The sequence below is a fragment of the Balaenoptera borealis genome (assembly GCF_965194805.1).
Source record: "Balaenoptera borealis genome assembly, chromosome: 19".
Taxonomy (NCBI): domain Eukaryota; kingdom Metazoa; phylum Chordata; class Mammalia; order Artiodactyla; family Balaenopteridae; genus Balaenoptera; species Balaenoptera borealis.
The window spans coordinates 50,303,373-50,326,567 of NC_138878.1; the positions used below are offsets into that span (position 1 = coordinate 50,303,373).

The 23,195-nt window shown below is 41.0% G+C and overlaps 2 long non-coding RNA genes across 4 annotated transcripts in view; both read right to left on the reverse strand.

Moving 5' to 3' along the window:
• Nucleotides 1–23,195, reverse strand: part of LOC309616225 — an 89,794-nt gene that overhangs the window by 11,130 nt on the left and 55,469 nt on the right. The gene's annotated exons all lie outside the window — the stretch shown is intronic.
• On the reverse strand, nt 3,478–6,682 carry LOC309616235. The gene is made up of 2 exons (XR_014237381.1): nt 6,183–6,682; nt 3,478–5,884 (listed from the first exon to the last, which is right to left on the reverse strand). It is a non-coding gene; the product is annotated as an uncharacterized lncRNA (long non-coding RNA).

Genomic DNA, 23,195 nt, shown 5'->3' on the forward strand with positions numbered 1-23,195 from the left:
TTCTTTTGCAGTGAGAACCCCGGTTCCCAATATTATCAATCCAAAATCACATAAAATAGTTTCAGAATTGCTATGCCTGTAAGTCACTATGAAAATCAAACCAACTCAGAAAAGTTCAGTATTTATTTGCAGGTTTTTTTGTTTGGTTGGTTGGTTTTGTTTGGTTGTTTGTTTTTTAGACTGAGGGTATATAGTCAAAGTATTGCGTTCAAATGTTACTCGAATTAATCACTTCCCCCTTTATTGTGGTTGTTATTCTTATGAAACACAGTTGGATTCAGGGGTTTATGTTTGCATCTAGTTTTAGGTTTCCCCCCTCCTCATCCATGCTGTTCTGTTTGTTTGTTTGTTTTAGTATTTAGAACATTAATATGATTACAAAAGTCAAAAAAATCAAAAAGATACTCAGAGAACTGTCATTTTCTCCATTAGTCTTCCCACCCGACTTTGCTCCCATACACAGTCCGTTTTACTAGTTTCTGGTGTTTATTCTTTCTTCGTTTCTTTTTGCAAAATTAAGCAGGTATGTGTATGTTTTCTTATTTTCTGTTTTTCCTTACACAAAATGAATATATTCTTTTGCACTTTGCTATTTCTGCTTAACAATGTATCCTAGAAATCATTCCATATCTTTTCATAGAGATTTTACTCATTGGTTTAATAGCTGTTAAGCCCATTAACATTTTTTTTTAATGAATTAATTAATTTATTTATTTATTTTTGGCTGTGTTGGGTCTTAGTTTCTGTGCAAGGGCTTTCTCTAGTTGCGGCAAGCGGGGGCCACTCTTCATCGCGGAGCGCGGGGCTTTCACTATCGCGGCCTCTCTTGTTGCGGAGCACAGGCTCCAGACGCGCAGGCTCAGTAGTTGTGGCTCACGGGCCTAGTTGCTCCGTGGCATGTGGGATCTTCCCAGACCAGGGCTCGAACCCGTGTCCCCTGCATTAGCAGGCAGATTCTCAACCACTGCACCACCAGGGAAGCCCCCATTAACATTTTTTTAAATATGTATTTATTTATTTTGTTTGCACCGGGTCTTAGTAGCAGCAGGTGGGCTCCTTAGTTGCAGCTTGTGGGCTCCTTAGTTGTGGCATGCGAACTCTTAGTTGTGGCATGCATGTGGTTCTAGTTCCCTGACCAGGAATCGAACCTGGGCCCGCTGCATTGGGAGTGCGGAGTCTTATCCACTGCGCCACCAGGGAAGTCCCAAGCCCGTTAACATTTATTGATATGATTGATAATGTTTGGTCTTAATGCCCTCATATTGTTTTAATTATTGTGTATATTATATTTACTGTGTTTCTTTATATGCTATGTCAACTTCTTTCTAAAATTATTTTTTATATTTACGAAAGCTTATATTTTGTTTCACTGGTTACCTTTGTATTTATACCTTTAATGCTCTTCATTAGGCATAAATGAGAAAAACTCATTTAACTTTTACTATCTGGTGTCTCAGTTGTCTGTTTATTCTCACCTGTTATCTATTCAACAATCAATGACCATATTCTACTTTTCCCTTTTTCCCTTCTCCTCCAAATTTTAGTCATAATTTTTAGTTGAATTCTTTACACTTTGTCAGAATATATTCTGTTTACTGTTACTTCTCCACCTGTTGTAAGGTTCTTTTATTTTACTCGAAGTGATATAGTATTATTTGAAGGTATTCTGTAATGAAGGTGCATATTGTAAACCTTAAAGCAATCTCCCCCCCCACTCCCTTGCTTTCTCTCTCTTTACCATACTTTATCTGTAGCTATTTAGACCACACTTGGAGAATTAATGTCTTAATAAAATTGACTTTATCAAAAACCTTTCCAAGGAGTTCCACTTCCATACTGGTAGCATGAGGAATTCTGTGGTCCTGCTCCCCAGTGAAATAAGCATAAACTGGAAAATAATTTTTTAAATCCAACCATTTAAAGTCTCTGGAAATTATCTTAAGGGCATACGGCAAACAAACAAAAAACATTTATTCAAGAAAACTTGGTAAAACTTGGTAAAAACAGTACAAGTCTGTGGCATTTGAACACAGCCTGTCCCCTCGTGCTCCCCCTCCCAACTGAGCATGACAGGAAGGCAGGTGCAGATGAGGACACAGGGCTCCCTCCCCGAGCTCCCCGCTCGTGGCTGCGGTATCTTTACAGGAGGCACAGGTCACCAGCATTTCTTACCCCTCCACCCCAGCTGCATGTTGCAACGAATAGATTACAGGCAAGTGTGGTCAAGGGCATGGGGCTCCATTCTTCCACCTAGGTCCCCACGGGTGGAGGCTCTAGCTCAGGGATGGCACACTGAAAACAGCAGGCCCTATTCGTAGGGCTGAGGGTCAATGCCAGGAAGAGCAGGTTGGGAAGACCAAAAGCTACCACCCTCTCCCACTGTCCTCCTCCAAAAGCAAGGGTGTCACTCAGAAGAGGGCTACTCCCTCTGCCACCAAGTCCATATGACCCAGCGATCACACTACCTAAATGCGTTGAAAATTTATATCCATTTTTATAGCAACTTTATGCATAACTGCCAGCACTTGGGAACAACCAAGATGTCCTTCAGTGGGTGAATGGATAAACTGTCGTACATCCAGACAATGGAATATGATTCAGCACTGAAAAGAAATGAGCTATCAAGCCATGAGAAGACATAGAGGATCCTTAAATGTGTATTACTAAGTGGAAGAAGCCAGTCTGAAAAGGCTACATGCTGTATGATTCCAATCATATGGCATTCTGGAAAAAGCAAAACTATGGAGACAGTAAAAGGTCAGTGATTTCCCAGGGTTGGTGGAGAGGAAAGGCTGAATAGGCAGAGTACAGAGGATTTTTAGGGAAGTGCGTCCTCCCTAAATATACGTTGGATGCTTGTCATTATACATTTGCCAAAATCCCTACAATGTACACCACCAAGGGTGAATCCTAATGTAAACTGCGGATTTTGGGTGACTAGGATGTGTCGGTGTAGGTTCATCAGTTGTAACAAATGCACTCCTCTGGTGGGAGATGCTGATGGTGGGGAAAGGTGTCTGGGGGCGGGGGAGCAGGGAGTATATGAGAAGTCTCTGTACTCTCTGCTCAGTTTTGCTGTGAACTTAAAACTGCTCTAAAAAATAAAATCGATTTTTAAGTTAATTAAGTGAAAATCAGTCATAACACAAACTCAAAACTAACAAAGAAAAAAAAAATGCAGACTATTTGAGCCTGCTGCGTAATGGCAAGATTATAAAACATGAAGAATGACTACTGTCCATGATCAGCTTGGGTTTTTCCAGAAGGACAATATTAAAAGACTCGGCATATTAGCAGCTGAGGTTTCAACATAAATCATTAGCCCATTAACATTTCTGTGATATTTTATGATAATATACAAACTCAATGAGTGATATTTTAAGAATTCTAACCCAAACAACCAGTGAGCCGTCTGTAAAATCTAAGCTGCTTTCTATCTGACTACCAAAATCTAATGGTACTTGTTACATTAAGATATTTGAAATTAATTTTCCTTCACATATATAATCCACTCCATTAAACTTAAATTATAATTCATATTATTTGCTAATATTTTCTAATATCCTTCCAAGAGATTTGGAGGAAGGTGGCACAAGGGCTAAATGTTCTGCCCCAGCAGCACCACTTGATAGCAGCATGACCTTGGCCAAGAAACACATAAACACAGGAAACTGTGTCTCAGTTTCCTGAACTGTAAAAAGATTAAATCAATAGTCTCATCCCATGAGGCCTGAAAGGATTAAATTAGTTAATAATTTAAAGCTCTCCAACAGTGTCAAGCATGGAGTAACCACCTAATAAATATTTACTGCTGTTATTAACACAATCTTGACACTTCTTAAAAGGGAGTTTGGCTTGTGTAATTATTCTTCTTACCCAACGGAATAAAATGTTTACCCCTGGTGTGATGAGATCATCTATTAATAGACACTTCCACCCTTTTTTTTTTTTTTTTAACTCCATGACCATTTTGAAACACTTCGTGCCATCAGCAAAAAGTAACTCTAACTTCCCAGAGCACTGGCCACGATTGGACCATTCCAAGCATGGTCCCATAATGAGAGCATTTCCAGGTGCCATCCTCTAGGCCTGCGGTTCTCTTCCCTCTTGTTTCCATTTCTACAAGACTCCCTCCCTCCCTCCATTCAACTCTCTGTTCGGATATTACCTTCTACAGAGGCATGCCCTACTCACTCTAATGCTGCTTCCTACCATCCATCAGTGCCTACGATTATACTTCTGCTTGTTCTATTTTCTATTTCCTCCATGAGAATGTAAGTTTCAGGAGGGCAAAGACTTTATCTTGTTCACTGCTCTATCCTCTGCTTCCAGAAGCCCCTGCATGCAATCAAGCTGCCTTGGCCCCCTACATAAAAGAGCCCCCTTCACCCCATCCCTTCCACCTTCCTTTCCTTTAGAGTTTGCATCACCATTTTGTTTACTTATTTTCCATGCCCCCCACTAGAACAGTGTCGAGAACACCTGCCACCAATAAGACACCCAGTAAATATTTGTTAATGGATAAAGAGTGTCTGGCACATAATAAATCCTCAGCAAATGTGCTGAATGAGTCCATGTCCCTGAAGATGTCATGGAAAGACTAAAGGAGGGCTAGATTCCCATGGTCCATCAAAGCATCATAAAAATTTCCAACCAACAAAAAAGAAGAAGAACCTCATTATATCTGACAGAAGGCACACTGGTTCTACCATAAAGCCATGGTTGCTAAGCTCATTTGGGCCCTCAGCTTGGCCCAGAAATCCTATTGTGTTGCTGGTCGACGTACATTCTTTCTCACTTTCCACAACAACCATTTCAAATCTTCTCCCCTCTTTAAACGTCTAGTCCCCTTCCCATCCTACATTCTCAGTACATAAAACCATGTATTAGCTATCTACAGCTGTGTAAAAAATTACCCTAAAACTTAGTGGCTTAAAACATAAAAAGCATTTGTTATCCATGGTTTCTGTTGTTCAGGAATCCAGGGGTGGATTAGCTGGATGCCTCTGGCTCAGGTTCTCACTGGGCTTCAGCCAAGTTGTCGACGGGGTCTGCGTCTCCCCTGAAGACTCAAATGGGACAGAATCCTCTTCCAAGCTCATTCCCATGGTTGTTGGCAGTGTTTGGTTCCTTGCAGGTTGTTGGTTAGAAGGCCCCCTCAGTTCCTCACCTGCTGAGCCTTTCCATGGGGCAGCTCACAACATGGCAGCTGACTTTCCTCAAGTGCACTTGCATGCAAGAGCGTTCGAGACAGAAGCCACCGCCTTTCAGGTTATCTCATATCTGAAGTGGCTTCCCATGACCCTGCCATATTGTATTCGGTGGGAGCAAGTCAGTAAGTCCAGCCCACACTCAAGGGAGGGATTACACAAGGGCATGAGCACCAGGAGGCATCACTGGGGGCCGTCTCCAATTTTACAGAGAAAATAGAAGCCATGGCACAAGAACTTTCTCATCTCCTACTTCTTCATCTGCACGGTCCTATTATCGCAACAGAGAAGCTGCCCTACCACCTGTGGTTTTGTTGCCATTTTGATCCTTCTCAAGATGCTTGCAGAATGGATTATCCCTCCTTTGTTACACAGTCAACCTCTCAATGCAACTGGGTCTTTCTCATCAGCCTGTCAGTGTACTCATGACTCTTCTGACAGAAACAAACCAATAAGAGCACAAACCAAATCAATCTAAACCCTCACATCCTCTCCTTCCAACATGTATCTCTCTATTTCTCTCCGTTGTTGAATAGTCCAGATGCCCTTCTCCTTTCCCCCCCAAAAGCTGCATATAGTCACTTTTCAACCCATTCCAAGGTAGATTTGGCAGGATTACTTGACTAGCAGAGCTCTTGCTGGTCTCACCAATGATGCCATGAGATCTGGTGAACCTTTTTTTTTTTAATTTATTTATTTTTGGCTGTGTTGGGTCTTCGTTTCTGTGCGAGGGCCTTCTCCAATTGTGGCAAGCGGGGGCCACTCTTCATCGCGGTGCGCAGGCCTCTCACTGTCGTGGTCTCTCTTGTTGCGGAGCACAGGCTCCAGACGCGCAGGCTCAGTAACTGTGGCTCACGGGCTTAGTTGCTCCGCGGCATGTGGGATCTTCCCAGACCAGGGCTCGAACCCATGTCCCCTGCATTGGCAGGCGGATTCTTAACCACTGCGCCACCAGGGAAGCCCCTAGTGAACCTTTTTAGTCCTTGTGCTCTCTTAGTTTTAAACACTGGCGATTTACAATAGCCAAGACATGGAAGCAACCTGAATGTCCAACAGATGAATGGATAAAGAAGATGTGGCATATATATATATACCATGGAATATTACTCAGCCATAGGAAAGAATGAAATAATGCCATTTGCGGCAACATGGATGGACCTCATACTAAGTGAAGTAAGCCAGACGGAGAAAGACAAATATCATATAATATCGCTTATATGTGGAATCTTAAAAAAATTATACAAATGAACTTATTTACCAAATAGAAATAGACTCACAGACATAGAAAACAAACTTATGGTTACCAAAGGGGAAAGGGGGTGGGGGAGGGATAAATTAGGAGTTTGGGATTAACATATACACACTACTATATACAAAACAGATAACCAGCAAGGACCTACTGTATAGCACAGGAAACTATATTTAATATCTTGTAATAACCTATAACGGAAAAGAATCTGAAAAAGAATATGTATATATCCAAATTTATCCAAACTGAGATATATATACATATATGTATATATATACATATATATATATAACTGAATCACTTTGCTGCACACCTGAAACTAACACAGCATTGTAAATCAATTATATCTCAATAAAAAATAAAAATAAACACTGGTGACCATTCCATCCTTTCTGAAATACCCGCTTCCCTTATTTTCTTTTTTTTTTTAATTTTATTTTTATTTTTATTTTTATTTATTTATTACTTTTTTGGCTGCTTTTGGGTGTTCATTGCTGCATGCAGGCTTTTCTCTGGTTGCAACAAGCAGGGGCTACTCTTCGCTGTAGTGTACAGGCTTCTCATTGCAGTGGCTTCTCTCATTGTGGAGCACGGGCTCTAGGCAGGCGGGCTTCAGTAGTTGTGGCACGTGGGCTTCAGTAGTTGTGGCACGCGGGCTTCAGTAGTTGTGGCTCGTGGGCCCTAGAGCGCAGGCTCAGTAGTTGTGGCACACGGGCTTAGTTGTTCCGCGGCATGTGGGATCTTCCCAGACCAGGGCTCGAACCCGTGTCTCCTGCATTGGCAGGCGGATTCTTAACCACTGCGCCACCAGGGAAGCCCCTGCTTCCCTTATTTTCTAAGACAGTGCTCTCCTGATTCATTCTTATTTCCCTGGCCTCCCCTTCTCTATCTCTTGTGCAGGCATATCTTCTACTACTTTCCCTTTGGGTGTTAGAGTCCCTCAGGGCTTGGTCCCAGGACTTCCCTTCTCCCCTTTATTTTCTCTCCTTGTGGCTTACCATGTCCCCGCTTCCAGGACCACCTAAATGCATATGACTCACAAACTGACTTCTCCAGCCCAGACAAGTACGTACTGGCCTATTCAACATCTCTTCCTTGCTGTATCAAAGGCAGTTCAAGTTCAGCATGTCCAAACAAGCTCATTATTTCTTCCTCCAAACCTGTTCTTTTTCAGTGTTCTCTAGTGTATTTGTTTCTGGGGCTGTTATAACAAATTACCACAAACTTAGTGGCTTAAAACAACAAACTTATTCTCTCACAGTTCTGGAGTCCAGGAGTCTGAAATCAAACCTCCCTCAGAAGGCTAGACCTAAGGGAGAATCCTCCCTTACTTATTCCAGCTGCTGGTGGCTCCAGGTGTCCTTGGCTTGTGGCTGCATCACTTTAGTCTCTGCCTTCACCTTCACGTGACCCTCTGTTCCCCTTGTACGTCTCAAATCTCCCTCTGCCTTTCTCTTAGAAGGACCTGGAAAAATCCAGGATGATTTCATCTCAAGATCCTAACTTATAAATACCTCTGCAAAGACCTTTTATCCAAATAAGGTCACATTCACAGGTTCTGGGACGACGACATCTGAGACCACCATTCAACCCACTCCATCTACCTCAGTGAACAGTACCTTCATCCATCCTGCTGTTCAAGCCAGAAACCTGACTATCCTTGTGCTATCTTTTCCCTTGCTCTGTATCTAAAGCATCCAGAAGTCATTCTACTTCTTCTACATGTCTGGTATCTGTCACTTCCCCTCTTTACACAACCTAATCCAAACTAGCATCACCTCTCTTCTAGAGTCCTGCGGCAGCCGTCTGTCTGTGCACACCTAGCCCTGTGCCCAAAGATCTGTTCTCCATATACTGTGCAGGAGGTGTTTCAAAACGCAAGTCTGAGCGTGCTGCCCCGCCCACTTCATCCCCCACCTTTTCGCTGCTCTTATGAAAGGAACTAATAGCAATAACATAGTCCGTATTTAAAATGAAAATGAATTAAGAGGATAAACTTTAAAGTGTGAAGTCTTTAAAAAGGTGATACATAGCAGACAAAGAAATGTTTTGTAAAGCAATGAAGAGGGGTCACTACAAAAATGAATGATTTTGCACACACCCCTATGTTCATAGCAGCACTATTCACTATAGCCAAGACATGGAAACAACTTAAACAGCCTAACAATCGACAGATGAATGCTTAAAGAAGATGTGGTACCTATATACAATGGAATACTACTCAGCCATAAAAAAGAATGAAATCATGCCATTTGCAGCAACATGGATGCAACTAGAGATTATAATACTAAGTGAAGTAAGTCAGAAAGAGAAAGACAAATACCACTTGATATCACTTATACGTGGAATCTAAAATATGACACAAATGAACCTATCTATGAAACAGAAACAGACTCACGGACATAGAGAACAGACTTGTGGTTACCAAGGAGGAGGGGGGTGGGGAAGGGATGGGCTCGGAGCTTGGGGTTAGTAGATACAAACTATTCCATGTAGAATGGATAAACAAGGTCCTACTGTATAGCACAGGGAGCTATATCCAGTCTTCTCGGATAAACCATAATGGAAAAGAATATAAAGAAGAACTTATATATGTGTATAGCTGAGTCACCTTGCTGTACAGCAGAAATTAACACAACATTGTCAAATCAACTATACTTCAATAAAAAAGTAAATTAAAATGCAAATCTTTCTTAAAAAAATGAATGATTTGGAACACGGCTGGCTTGACACCCGACACTTTAATACACTGCAGCCTAACTAAGCCCCTGCTCTGGTCTATAAGAAAACAAAGTCTCTGGACATTGATACGCTCAAGAGCATCTGCCCCCCTTCAACACTCATCATGTAGTAAATACTGAGATGGCTGGAATCCCCTCAGAGCATTTCTGGCAGCAGCATTTTAAACTTGTCTGCTTTTCCCACGCTCATCTTTCCTCATAACTCTCCGACTGTAATACCTTGAATATGAGCTGTCCAAATGGTTTCGAAATGAAGTGCCTCTAAGTTACCAACTTTCATATTCCTGTCACTACAAAGCAGTCTGCTCCAATTTATGTTCTAATAATAGCTTAGTGGAGACCTTACAGGTCCAATGGAAGCAAATTTCTAGCATGAAAAATATGACGTTCACCAATCAGTCATAAACTACCTTCTGGGTAGCCACGATGTATCAGCACTATGCTGGTTCTTCTCTGGTCTTAACAAGGGTTTTGGCCCCAAACCAGTGAGATGGAGAGCAAGGTGATTTTATACAAGTGAAATGTTCCCTTCACATTTCTGTGTCTTCAGGATAGGCTCAATTCTGCTGCAAAGAGCCCTAAAATCTCAGCGACTTAAAGAGATGAAGTGTTATTTCCCACTGTTGCTACATATCCAGCAGGTTGACTGGGGCTTTCCATCATGCTGTCCTCCCTCCTAGACTGATTGATGAAGTAGCCCCTGTCCGGGATGTGCCTGGTCACTATGGCAGAGGGAGAGATGGCTTTGCAGGGTCTTGCACCAGGAGTTAAAAGGTCTGGCCTGGACACTATAAAACTCTTAGAGGAAAACATAGGTAGAACACTCTATGACATAAATCACAGCAAGATCCTTTTTGACCCACCTCCTAGAGAAATGGAAATAAAAACAAAAATAAACAACTGGGACCTAATGAAACTTAAAAGTTTTGCACAGCAAAGGAAACCATAAACAAGACAAAAAGGCAACCCTCAGAATGGGAGAAAATATTTGCAAATGAAGCAACTGACAAAGGATTAATCTCCAAAATATACAAGCAGCTCATATAGCTCAATATCAAAAAAACAAATAACCCAATCCAAAAATGGGCAGAAGACCTAAATAGACATTTCTCCGAAGAAGATATACAGATTGCCAACAAACACATGAAAGGATGCTCAACATCACTAATCATTAGAGAAATGCAAATCAAAACTACAATGAGGTATCACCTCACACCAGTCAGAGAAAATCTACAAACAATAAATGCTGGAGAGTGTGTGGAGAAAATGGAACCCTCTTGCACTGTTGGTGGGAATGTAAATTGATACAGCCACTATGGAGAACAGTATGGATGTTCCTTAAAAGACTAAAATTAGAACTACCGTATGACCCAGCAATCCCACTACTGGGCATATACACTGAGAAAACCATAATTCAAAAAGAGTCATGTACCCCAGTGTTCATTGCAGCTCTATTTACGATAGCCAGGACATGGAAGCAACCTAAGTGTCCATCGACAGAAGAATGTATAAAGAAGATGTGGCACATATATAAAATGGAATATTACTCCGCCATAAAAAGAAATGAAATTGAGTTATTTGTAGTGAGGTGGATGGACCTGAAGTCTGTCATACAGAGTGAAGGAAGTCAGAAAGAGAAAAACAAATACCGTATGCTAACACATATATATCAAATCTAAAAAAAAAAAAAAAAAAAAAAAAAAGGTTCTTATGAACCTAGGGGCAGGACAAGAATAAAGAGGCAGATGTAGAGAATGGACTTGAGGACACGGGGAGGGGGAAGGGTAAGCTGGGACAAAGTGAGAGAGTGGCATGGACATATATGCACTACCAAATGTAAAATAGATAGCTAGTGGGAAGCAGCCGCATAGCACAGGGAGATCAGCTCGGTGCTTTGTGACCACCTAGAGGGGTGGGATAGGGAGGGTGGGAGGGAGATGCAAACGGGAGGAGATATGGGGATATATATATACATATAGCTGATTCACTTTGTTATACATTAGAAACTAACACAACATTGTAAAGCAATTATACCCCAATATAGATGTTTAAAAAAAAAAAAGTCTGGCCTGGAAGTGATTCATGTCTCTTCTGCTCATGATTCAGTCAACCACCAGCGGGCCCCAAAGTGCACCCTGCAATGAGCCCGGAAATGGGGAGAAGTGGAACTATTGGCAAACTGAAGATTATCACAGTCTGTGCTTCTTGTCACTAAATATTTAGACCACCCTTCTTCCCTACAAGCAATATATACTTACACCCCCAAGGGTGATAACCAAAAGTTCCATCCAATCACGGCATCAGGCTTAAAGTCCAGGACCTATGGGTGTTGCACAGGAATTTCTAAATTGGGTTGAAGGAGGCGCTCTCTCCAGAGACTTAAGAACCAGATGCCAAGTTCTCTATTCCACCTCCAAAACTGTTGCCCCAGTCCCAGCTTAACAAAGATAGAATACTCGTGGGCTAACAGCAATCAACACACCCTTCAGCAAGGGGAAGAATAAAAGGCACTCAGACACTCACTCTCTCCTTTTCTCTATTGTATTCATTGCATTTCACATTTCCATAGCGTCATTTCTCTGCCAGGAATCCCTCTAGGCGCCATACACGCATCAATTGACTTAATCCTCACTACAACCCCATGAAAAGGTATGATCACAAACCCCATTTTCAGATGAGAAAATTCAACCAATGCATTTGTTCCAGGTCCCCCAGCTAGTACGTGCTGGAGCCGAGCCAGCAGCCTGCTCCTAACCATTACACTATGCTATCTTTTCAGGGTCTCTCCATCTCTAGAGATTCATTTGCAAGTAAAATTCTAAATTAAACTTGCAACCTAAAAGTGGGAAAATGCTTATTAAGAGAAGTAGAGTTTAGTCTCGGAGGGAACAGATTTGTTACTGGAATCACCAGTGCCTACTCCACCCTCACGCTGTTGTCTTCGCCCAGGATGAGTCGGTGGGACACTCACACCTCTCACAGATGGGTCTCCCTATAAGATGGAACACAGATGGAACACCTCCTCCTCTTTGCCGTCAGAAAGCCTCCACGTAGAAAGCACTGCTGCCTTGTTGTATTGCCAGCAGAGGAAAACGCCAGCGAACACTTCCGCGCTGGTGTGAGTGGCGATGGAAATGGAGCTTCTGGATCCAAACCAGGAAGTATTTTTGAAGACTGCCTCATATGCAGCTCCTGATTGCTGGCTGTGAAGGCATGAGCCCAAGTGCTGCCTGAGCCCATGTTCTCCTCCAAGGGCAGGAAGAGTGAGCCAGCATGCAGAGAGAGGTGGTGGTGGACCGAGAGAATCCTAGCAGCATTCAGGTCCCAGGTTCCAGTCCCTTCTAGGAACCCCACGGGGTGATAGACCCTTTCCTTCTAAAATTTGTTCAAGTTGGAATGACATCTCTTGCAATCAAAATGGTAGATATACCACAATTTATTTAACCAGTGTCCTACTGATGCCTTTGAATTTTTCTAATATTTTTGCTAATGCAAAAAATGCTTGAAAATTTTTCTTGTTCTTTAAGTGTGTCAAGAGGTTGATCCTAAAAGCAGAATCGCTTTCTACTTTTAAAAAATTACTGATGCTTTTAAATTTACCAATACTTTAAACATTTTATTGATATTGCTGGTCCTAAAGCACAGTGTCAATGCACAGACTCTCCAGTAGTACATGAGGGACCTAATTCCTCACGTCCTCACCAGTACTTGCTATAATCAGTCTTTTTATGTTTTAATCATTGGGTGCAAATAAGTGATTTCATTTTTTTTTTTTTTTTTTAATTTTTGGCTGCGTTGGGTCTTTGCTGCTGTGCACAGGCTTTCTCTGGTTGTGGCGAGCGGGGGCTACTCTTCGTTGCGGTGCGCGGGCTTCTCATTGCAGTGGCTTCTCTTGTTGTGGAGCACAGGCTCTAGGAGCGCAGGCTTCAGTAGTTGTGGCACGCGGGCTCAGTAGTTGTGGCACACGAGCTCTAGAGCGCAGGCTCAGTAGTTGTGGCTCACGGACCTAGTTGCTCCGCGGCATGTGGGATCTTCCCAGGCCAGGGCTCGAACCCATGTCCCCTGCATTGGCGGGCAGATTCTTAACCACTGTGCCATCAGGGAAGCCCCCATTGATTTAATTTGAATTTACTTAATTTGTGTGATTAAACTTCCTTTTGTATTTCGTTGACCATTCATCACTGCTTTTACATTTTTTTTTCTTATCTACCTGGGATTTATTTTGGTGTAAGGAAAAAGATGAGGATTCCAACTATTTTTTAAACATATAGTGGCTTTTCAACACTACACTTCTCTGAAAAGTTACCTTTATCATAAAATTAATTCCCTATATACTTGGGCATAATCATGAACTCTCTGGTCTATACCATTCATTTGTCCCTCTGGTCCTATTGATTCTTTTGATAAATGAAAGTGTTAATGAAATAACCTATTAAATGAGATAGATTCTAAAATAGGGTCTAAGAACTAAATTCAACTCTATGTTGTTTATATGAGACATACTTGAAACAAAGAACACCACAAAATTGAAAACAAAAGGATGTATAAAAATATACAAGGCAAATGTAAACAAAAGAAAGTATGGGTAGCAATACTATCATCAAATATATAAATCATGGGCAAAAAGCCTTAAAAAGTCAGAGGATGACTTTACAATGATGGAGATGAGCTGATGCTTTTATGCACCAAATAACATAGCATTGGAATATATGAAGAAAAACTATAGGAGATACATGTTGAGAGAGATAAGCACAGTAGCAGGAGGAGACAACATAAAACTCTCATAACCAGTCAGGTCAAGTACATAAATGAGTATGCCAATAGAGAAGTGATTTAGACATGTCACATGTATATTTAGAAGGAATTTCTTGAAGTTTGTGATTATCTAAAATTAGGAGGTGGTATGAAAAAGTCAAAATATGTTTATTAGCTTTAAAAATAAAAAGTTAATGAAGGTGTTCCACCCGCCTCCCCCACTAAGTTCATATGTTAAAATCCTAAACCCCAAAGATGATGGTATTAGTAGATGAGACCTTTGGGAGGTGATTAGGTCATGAGGGTGGAACCCTCATGAATGGGATGAAGGCTCTCCCACCCTACTCCCAAGTTGCTTCCCCCATGTGAGGACACAACAGGAAGTCTGCAACCCAGAAGAGAGCCTTCACCTGACAACACTGGCACTTTGATCTCGGAATTTCAGTCTCCAGAACTGTGAGAAATAAATATCTGTTGTTTAAAAGCTTCTCAGTCTGTGGTATTTTGGTATAGCAGTCCAAATAGACTAAGACATTCCCCTTGTAGAAAAAATGAAGAAGACAGAGATCCTTTCCAATTCTCTCTGCTTCCATTACTTCTGCTGGCCCTAGCTGAGATTTCTATGATCTCCTACATTTCTTGAATAAGCAGCATAACGCAAAAATAATAACATTTTAATAAGTAAACTCTGGTTTATGGCCACAATTGCCAGTCATTTTAACCTAATAATTTTGTTTATTTAGATTCAAGGCTCACCACAGACTTCATTCTTCATATTCATAAGTTCTTTATTTTGATTCTTCTTTTAATATGTCTTCCATCAACTAAAGCATATAATTTAAGAAGCATTTGTGAGTTCTTAGCTCAAAGGCTTTCCCTCACCACGCTCTGCAAACAATTGTTCCATTATCTTTTGGCATCTTGAGTTTTGGAGGAAAGTCTGAAGCCAACCTAAAATTTCCCATGACAAGATGATTTCATCCTACCCTGATGCCTATAGGATTTGTATTGGTCCTGATGGATTTATACTGATTTGTCTTGTTATAGTAAGAGAATCCTTTTAGTGTACAAATTACAGTGATCTTTCTGTTTTATCTACAAATTTGGTTTTGTTACACTTGTTCTGTTCTCTTCGGGAAAACCCACTGTGTGCTGCATCATTACTGTCAGCTTTCATACCCAGCATCTAATCATGTTTCGCCTCTGCCTTTGCCCCTTGCACTTGATGGGTTTTCCCTTGGATCTCATCTCCGTGACAGCAGGACAGATTTGATTCTAAGGTGCTTCTGAGGTGGTTTTCATTCTAAAAAGCTTTCCCCTCCACTCAGTCTCCAAGAGCCACTTTCCTTCTCTTTCTGTTGTTTGATGCTCTTGTCTTTGATGTTTTGCTTGACCTCTTGCTTCATAGGCATGCCCTAAGATTAAGATTAATGATAATTTCTTTGAGACTTTGGAGAAGTTTTAAATAAATGTTTCTTCAGGGAATTCCCTGGTAGTCCAGTGGTTAGGACTTGGCGATTTCACTGCCAGGGCCTGGGTTCAATCCCTGGTCAGGGAACTAAGATCTTGTAAGCCCCTTGGCACAGCCAAAAAAAGAAAAAAAAAAGATGTTTCCTTTTTTAAAAAGATTTATTTACTTTTTATTTATTTTATTTATTTTTGGCTGCATCGGGTCTTAGTTGCGGCATGTGGGATCTTCGTTGAGGCATGCGGGATCTTTCGTTGTGGTGCATGGGTTTCTCTCTAGTTGTGGCGTGTGGGTTTTCTCTCCTCTAGTTGTGGTGCACAGGCTCCAGGGTGCGTGGGCTCTGTAGTTGTGGCGCGCGGGCTCTCTAGTTGTGGCGCGCAGGCTTAGCTGCCCCACAGCACGTGGGATCTTAGTTCCCCGACCAGGGATCAAACCTGCATCCCCTGCATTGTAAGGTGGATTCTTTACCACTGGACCATGAGGGAAGTCCCCAAAAGATGTTTCTTTAGTTGTGTGATCTAATTCTTATTAAAGTGTGTATCTGTCCTCTCCACTCCCATTTTTGTAACGTCTATGCCTAAGTCCCACGTTGGTTCCTTTCTGGTCATCACTGAGTGGGGGTAGCTCTCTAAGCCTGCCTCAGAACTGCATGACGCCATCACTCTTTTTTTCCTGATAACCTGAACGTTGTTTTAATTCTTCCCTTAGAAAGAGAAGTGAAGACCTAGCTATTGACTATTTTTTTTAATTGGAGTATAACAACTGCTTTACAATATTGTGTTAGTTTCTGCTGTACAATGAAGTGCATCAGCTATATGTATACATATATCCCCTCCATCTTGGACTCCCCCCCCCCCACCATCCCACCCATCTAGGCCACCACAGAGCACTGAGCTGAGCTCCCTGTGCTATACAGCAGGTTCCCACTAGCTATCCATTTTACACATGATAGTGTATTTATGTCAAACCTAACCTCCCAACTCATCTCACCCACCCCTTCCCCCCCGCTGTGTCCACATGTCTGTACTCTATGCATTAAATCTGCTCATTCTTTCAGCTGCTGGAGAATGAGTGAGAAGCGCGAGGAGTGAGCTAGAGTAACTGTGTGTCTTGACTTGGGAATGTTGCCTGCAAACCTTTTCCATTGTCTGCTCTGATATTTCAGGCATTTCTCTCTTTGGGGTAAGCAAGGCAACATGGCAGGAGTCCCCAGATCAAGGTAAAGCCTTACAGCTCTGGATTGGTTATCTATTGTGGCCTTACAAACAAGCCCAATACTTAACAGCAAGGAACAGCAATTTATTATTATCTCTTTACAATTCTGTGGGTTGAGTGGGCTCAGCTGGGTGCTTCTTTTGTCTCATGCTGTTTCATTCAGATGAGGTCTAGGGCTGGAGTCATCTGAGGTTTTCTTCACTAACATGTCTGGCACCTGGGCCAGGATGGATAGAATAGCTAGGGGCTGGTGGGGCATCTCTCTCTCCAAGTGGCCTTTCCATCCAGCTAATTTGGGCATTCTCACATGATGGTGGTGTCAGTGTAGTTGGACTTCTTACGTGGCAACCAGCTACCCCTGTACAAGTCAGGTTTTAGACGGAGCGACTGGAGAGCTTTAGCATGCATGTGACCTGAACTGAAATGGCAGAAATTGGAGGGATGCAACAGCTGACTGCTGGGACAGAACCACTCTCCCTCTGTCTTAGGGCTGCAAGAGAGGAGTGGAGAGCTCTTGAGTATGTGGGTCATGGTAAACCTGTGCTTCTCAAGCTTTAAAGCACACAGAAATCCCTTGGTGGTTTTTGATAAATGCATGGTGTTGTGTATCCACAATTAACATTACAGTGTCATACAGAATAGTTTCACTGCTCTAAAAAAATCCCCTGTGCTTCACCTCTTCAAACCCCTGGCAACCACTGATCCGTTTACCATTTTTACAGTTTTGCTTTTTCCAGAATGTCATGTAATCAGGATCATACAGTATGTAGCCTTTCAGACTGGCTTCTTTCATTTAGCAGTATGTATTTAAGATTCATCCGTATCTTTGTGTGCCTTGAGATTACATGCCTCTTTTCTTGATGAATGGAAAATATTGCATTTTGGGCTGCTTTCAGTTCTTAGTGATCATGATTTCAACTGCTATAAATATTAGTGTGCAAGTGTTTGTGTGGACATAAGCTTTCACATCAGTTGGGTAAATACTTAGGTAGATGATTGCGGGATCATATGGTAAGACTAGGTTTAGGCTCAAAATAAACCACCAGTCTTCCGAAGTGGTTGTTCCGTTTTGCATTCTCACCAGCAGTGAATAAGAGCTCCTCTTGCTCTGCATCTTTGCCAACAATTGGCATTCCGTTTTTTGGATTTCAGCCATTCTAATAAATTTCTAGTGGTATTTTGTTGTTTTCATTTCTATTTCCTTAATGCAAATGATGTTGAGTATCTTTTCATATGTTTATTTGCATCTCCATATCTTCTTTGATAAAGTTTCTGTCCAGATTTCTTGCCCATTTTTAAATTGAGTTGTTTGCTTTCTTATTGTTGAATTTTAAGAGTTCTTTGTATATTTTAGAAACAAGTACTTCATCAAATATGTGTTAATATTTCTCCCATACTATGGTTTGTCTTTTCATTCTCTTACGAGTGAGTATCTTGCACAAAGAAGGCTTTCATTTTAATAAAGTCCAGCTTATCAGTTTTTTCATCCATGGGTTGTGCTTTTAGTGTTGTACCTAAAAACTCATCACCAACTCTCAGTCAAGAAGACTTTCTTTTATGTTTTCTTCTAGAAGTTTTATTTTTAATTTTTTGAAATTACTGCTTTCCACACTAGCTGCACCAATTTACATTCCCACCAACAGTGCACAAGGGTTCCCTTTTCTCCACACCCTCGCCAACACTGGCTACTTTTTGTCTTTTTGATAACAGCCTTTCTAACATGTGTGAGGTGATATCACATTGTGGTTTTGATTTTCATTTCCCTGATGATTAGTGATGTTGAGCATCTTTTCCTGTACTTGTTGGCCACCTGTATGTCTTGAGACTTCTTCAACCCATGTGTTGTTTAGAAATATGTTGTTCCATTTCTAACTATTTGGGAATTTTCCAGCTATCTTTATTGTGTTCAGTTACTTTCCAGCTTTCTGTTACAGATTTCTAGTTTCATTACATTTTATTCTGAGAACACACTTTGTATGATTTATATGCTTTTAAATTTGTTAAGGGGGTGTTCTATGGTCCAGAATGTGGTCTATCTTGGTGATCTGCTGTGGTTGGATGGAGTATTCCATAAATGTCAATTAGATGAAGTTGATTGATAATGCTCAGGTCACTTATATCCTTACTGATTTTCTGCCTGCTTGAGCTATCAATTACTGACAGAAGAGTTTAAAATCTCCAAATAGTGGATTTACCTATTTCTTCTAAGTTCTTTAGATGTTGGGGCTGAAACCGGAAGTCCCAAGACTTTGTTTTTATCATTCATGTCATTGATAAAAATGTGCTCATGCACACTGTCTACAGAGGCAAGAAGCAAGAGATTAAAACACCCCTCTAAGACCCTTCTGTCAACTGGGATTCCTTAGGCTGTCTCCCTGCACATAAATGAAGATGAATGTGTAGGCAACACAGAAATAGGCCCTTAGGGCTCTAGACCATTTACATACCAAAAGCACATTACTCAAAAGCTCTAGGGTATCAAATGAGTGTCACATCCAATTTGTTGAAACAGACATACATGTAAAATAATTGTTGCCAAATGTCACCGGACAATTTAGAGTCATAACTTTTTTATCCTAAAGTCACAAAAACTCAAGTTTAACTCTGTTCAAACAAAACTATCGATTAAAAAAATATATTTTGCCTAAGTCAAGAGATTGTCTCTGCAACTTCTTCCTATAGCCAGTGATTGGAAAGGGTTCCTGCACCCAATTCCAACTTGTTTGTGTGGAGACTTCCCCACACCAACAATAGGCGATTCTCAGATGCCAGGAGGGTGTCCTACAATTCAACTCAGTTCTGACACGATCAACCCAGAGACAGAATCAGACTCCACAGGTAAAAGGCTCAGTCCTACAAGACTGCCCTCCATTTCAGACACCAGGAGCAAACTCAGGTTGTTACCTGTGCTTCCGACCAACTAACTATAAGCCAGAGGTTCCCATGACCCCCTCCTGTGCTTCCGACCAACTAACTATAAGCCAGGGGTTCCCATGACCCCCTCCTTGGGTTCGATTAATTTTCTGGAACAACTCACAGAACTCAGGAAAACCCATTTACTTACTCGATTACCAATTTATTATAAGAGGATGTTAAAGGATATGAATCAACAGCCAGATGAAGCGATACATAGGGCAAGGTTCCAAACAAAGAAGCTCTGTCCTCGTGGAGCCCAGGGCATGGCAAGGTGGCACTCAGAAGCATTCTGTTTCCCTGATGTGAAAAGGGGCCGAAAAGCTGTCCTTTTGGGTCTTTATGGCGGCTTCATTACACAGTCATGATTGACTAAATCATGAGCCAATGATGATTTATTCAACCCCCAGCCCCTCTCGCCTCCCCAGAAATCAGAGGGTAGGACTGAAAATTCCTACCCTCTAATCACACGGTTGGTTCTCCAGGCAACCAGCCGCCTTCCTTGGGTGCTTCTAAACATCACCTCGTTCACATAATAAAAGAAACTTTTATCGTTCTCAACATGTAGGAAATTCCAAGGGTTTTGGGAGCTGTGAGCCAGGGACTGTGCATGAAGACCAAATATATACGAGAAATGCATTTGGGTCATCTGAATGACCAAATATATATTTCCTATAAATCACAATATCTCTGTGATTGATAGGTTTAATTCTTTAGAAAGATCATAAAGTTTTGTGTGTTTAAAGCAACGTTATTTCTTTTAATAAAGCTTTGTGTCCTGATGATGGGGAGAAGGTAGAAAAGGAGTCAGGCAAGGAGAAAGCTGACATTCCGCATGGACTAGGGTCCTATATGGCTAACCAGCCCTCCACCACTGTTATTTCAGCAATAAGAGAGGCAGCACCCCACCTCTGACACCAGACCGGTCCTGGGACATATACACCATCCCTGAAGGTGTTGCAGGGGACAGAACTGTGGAGCCAGACAGGCTTGGCCAGAGCCATTGCTCAGCCACTTGCTGGCTCTGTGAGCATAACATCCTCACTGAGAATGGGGAAGGTAACGATTCTTCATCTCATCAGGCCATCATGAGAATTCAATGAAGCGATGCATCTGGGCCTCAAACAGGGCCAGCACATCACAGGTTCTCAGCAGTTGTTAATTCCTCCCCTGCCCACCACTTCTCACCCCATGTCTGGAAAATATTATTTAAGAGATACCGCCAAATGCATAAGAGACATGTGCGTTAAACCTGCACTTAGATATGCCTTCTCACCTGTTACATTAGCAAATATGGTAACCCTATGTGACAGAGGTGGCATAGGATGGAACATTCAATAATAGTATCGGGATGATCTGTATAGAAAAGAAGCCCTACCTTTTACCTGATGGGTGAAACTCTTCATGGGTTATAAAGGTTTAAACATGAAAGGCAAAACTTTAAAAATGCCTAGGAGCTAGCACAGGATAACATAGGACCTTGAGTAGAGAAGAATTCCTTAAATGAGATACAGAAAGCACCAATTGTAAAAGAAAATATTAATATTAATATATTGTACATTTATATATAATATTTATATTAATTTATAGTTATTTTAGTATACTTATATATTTTAATAATATAGATTATATACTACATATGTTTATATATAAGTATATTTTATGTTTTATTTTTTATTTTATCTTATACATTATATAAATTATATTCTTATATTAATATTAATGTGAACATTAAAATTAAGAAGTTTTGTTCATCTAAAAATATTATGCAGGTTGTATAAGATGTTAATAGCAAGGAAGGTAGATAAAGGGTAAACAAGAACTTTCTGCATTATGTTGCAACCCTTCTATTAGCCTCAATTATCTCAAAATTAAAAGTTTAAAATCAAATATAGAGAAAGTGAATTGACAAGCCATAAAATACTTGCAACACATATAAGCAGCCAAAGGATTAATGTCCTGACTATGTGAAGAACTGTTACAAGTCAATAAGAAAAGAAAATACAAATAACCCAATAGAAAAAAAGTACATACACACACACAAAATACTAAGAACAAAAATAAAACAAAAACATGGAACAGTCATTTCACACAAGAATGACCCATAAACATAATCCTGACTCAACCTCATTAGACATCCAGGAAATGCAACTGAAGACCACAGTGAATACCATGTCTGTGACCTGCCTTAAACTACTTCAGTAAATACATGCAGCTGGGTGATGGGGAAATGAGGCCAGTTATACTACTATTCTCTCTACTTATAAACACTAGAAAATGTCCATAATAAAAGGTTCTCCAAAACCCCACAGTTAGATACTATATTTAGTTTGCTCAGGCTGCCATAACAAAGTACCACAAACTGAGGGCTTAAACGACAGAAATGTATTTTCTTTAAGTTCTGGGAGCTGGAAGGCTGAGATCAAGGTGTCAGCAGGTTGGGTTTCTCCTGAAGTCTCTCTCCTTGGCTTGCAGATGTCTGTCTTCTTCCTGCATCTTCACATCATTTTTTTCTCTGCTCATTATCTGTGTCCTAATTCCTCTTCAATGAGGACCCCGGGCGTACTGAAGTAGGGCCCACTCTAGTGACCTCATTCTAACTTTATCACCTCTTCAAAGACCTTACCTCCAGATGCGGTCACATTCTGAGGTTCTGCTAGTTAGGACTTCAACATGTGAATTTGGGGGGAACACAGTTCAGACCATAACAGATACAATTTTCCACCCAACTGATTGGCCAAAAAAGAAGCCTGACGCATGTTGGTGGATGAGCACACGGGCCAGGAGGAACTTGCCCCACTGCTGTTCAGAGTGTGAACCGCCAAACCACTCTAGAAAAGACCACGGCAATTTTATAAAGTTGAACACACACGTATTCTATGATCCAGTAATTCCACAACTAAAGGAAATCCTGCACATGTGCCCCAAGAGACATACGGAAAATTACTCATTAGAAATATGATTTATAAAAAAGAATGGATATACATGTACAACCAAATCACTTTTCTGTACAGCAGAAATTAACACAACATTGTAAATCAACTGTATTTCAATTAAAAATAGAAATGTGATTTATAATTTCCAAAAGAAACAAAAAGGCAATAACCCCAAAAACAGGAGATGGGATATATGAATAACAACACAAGGAGATACAAATGAAAAGGTAATAACAGGCGAGAAGTTCTCAGTTACAATGTATATGATACTTACATAGCTTTATATGATAGCAAAAATCATATTCTAATAATAAGGGGTTAGTTAAATAAACAATGGTAGAGACATACAACAAAATGTCATGCAACCACTAAGAATCTTGTTCTCAAAGACTATTTTAGGATACTGAAAAATATATCATTTAATGGAAAAAAATTTTCAGAACAACGCAGAGAGACTGAAGATAGTGTATCCAGCTTCCTTTAACGGCAAATGCCTAAAAATGGCACGCACGCATACTCACACGTATACGTGTATTTTTTAATCTATGACAGAGTCCTCAAAAAAAGAAGAAACGTCTTCAATAAACCAGCAATTATGAAGAATCCCTGAAATTCAGAAGGCAGATGGGCCTGAATGGGAGGAGAACTCACCCGGCCAAAACATGCACAAGAGTGGACTTCTGCAGACTGTGGGAGCAGTCAGGGTGC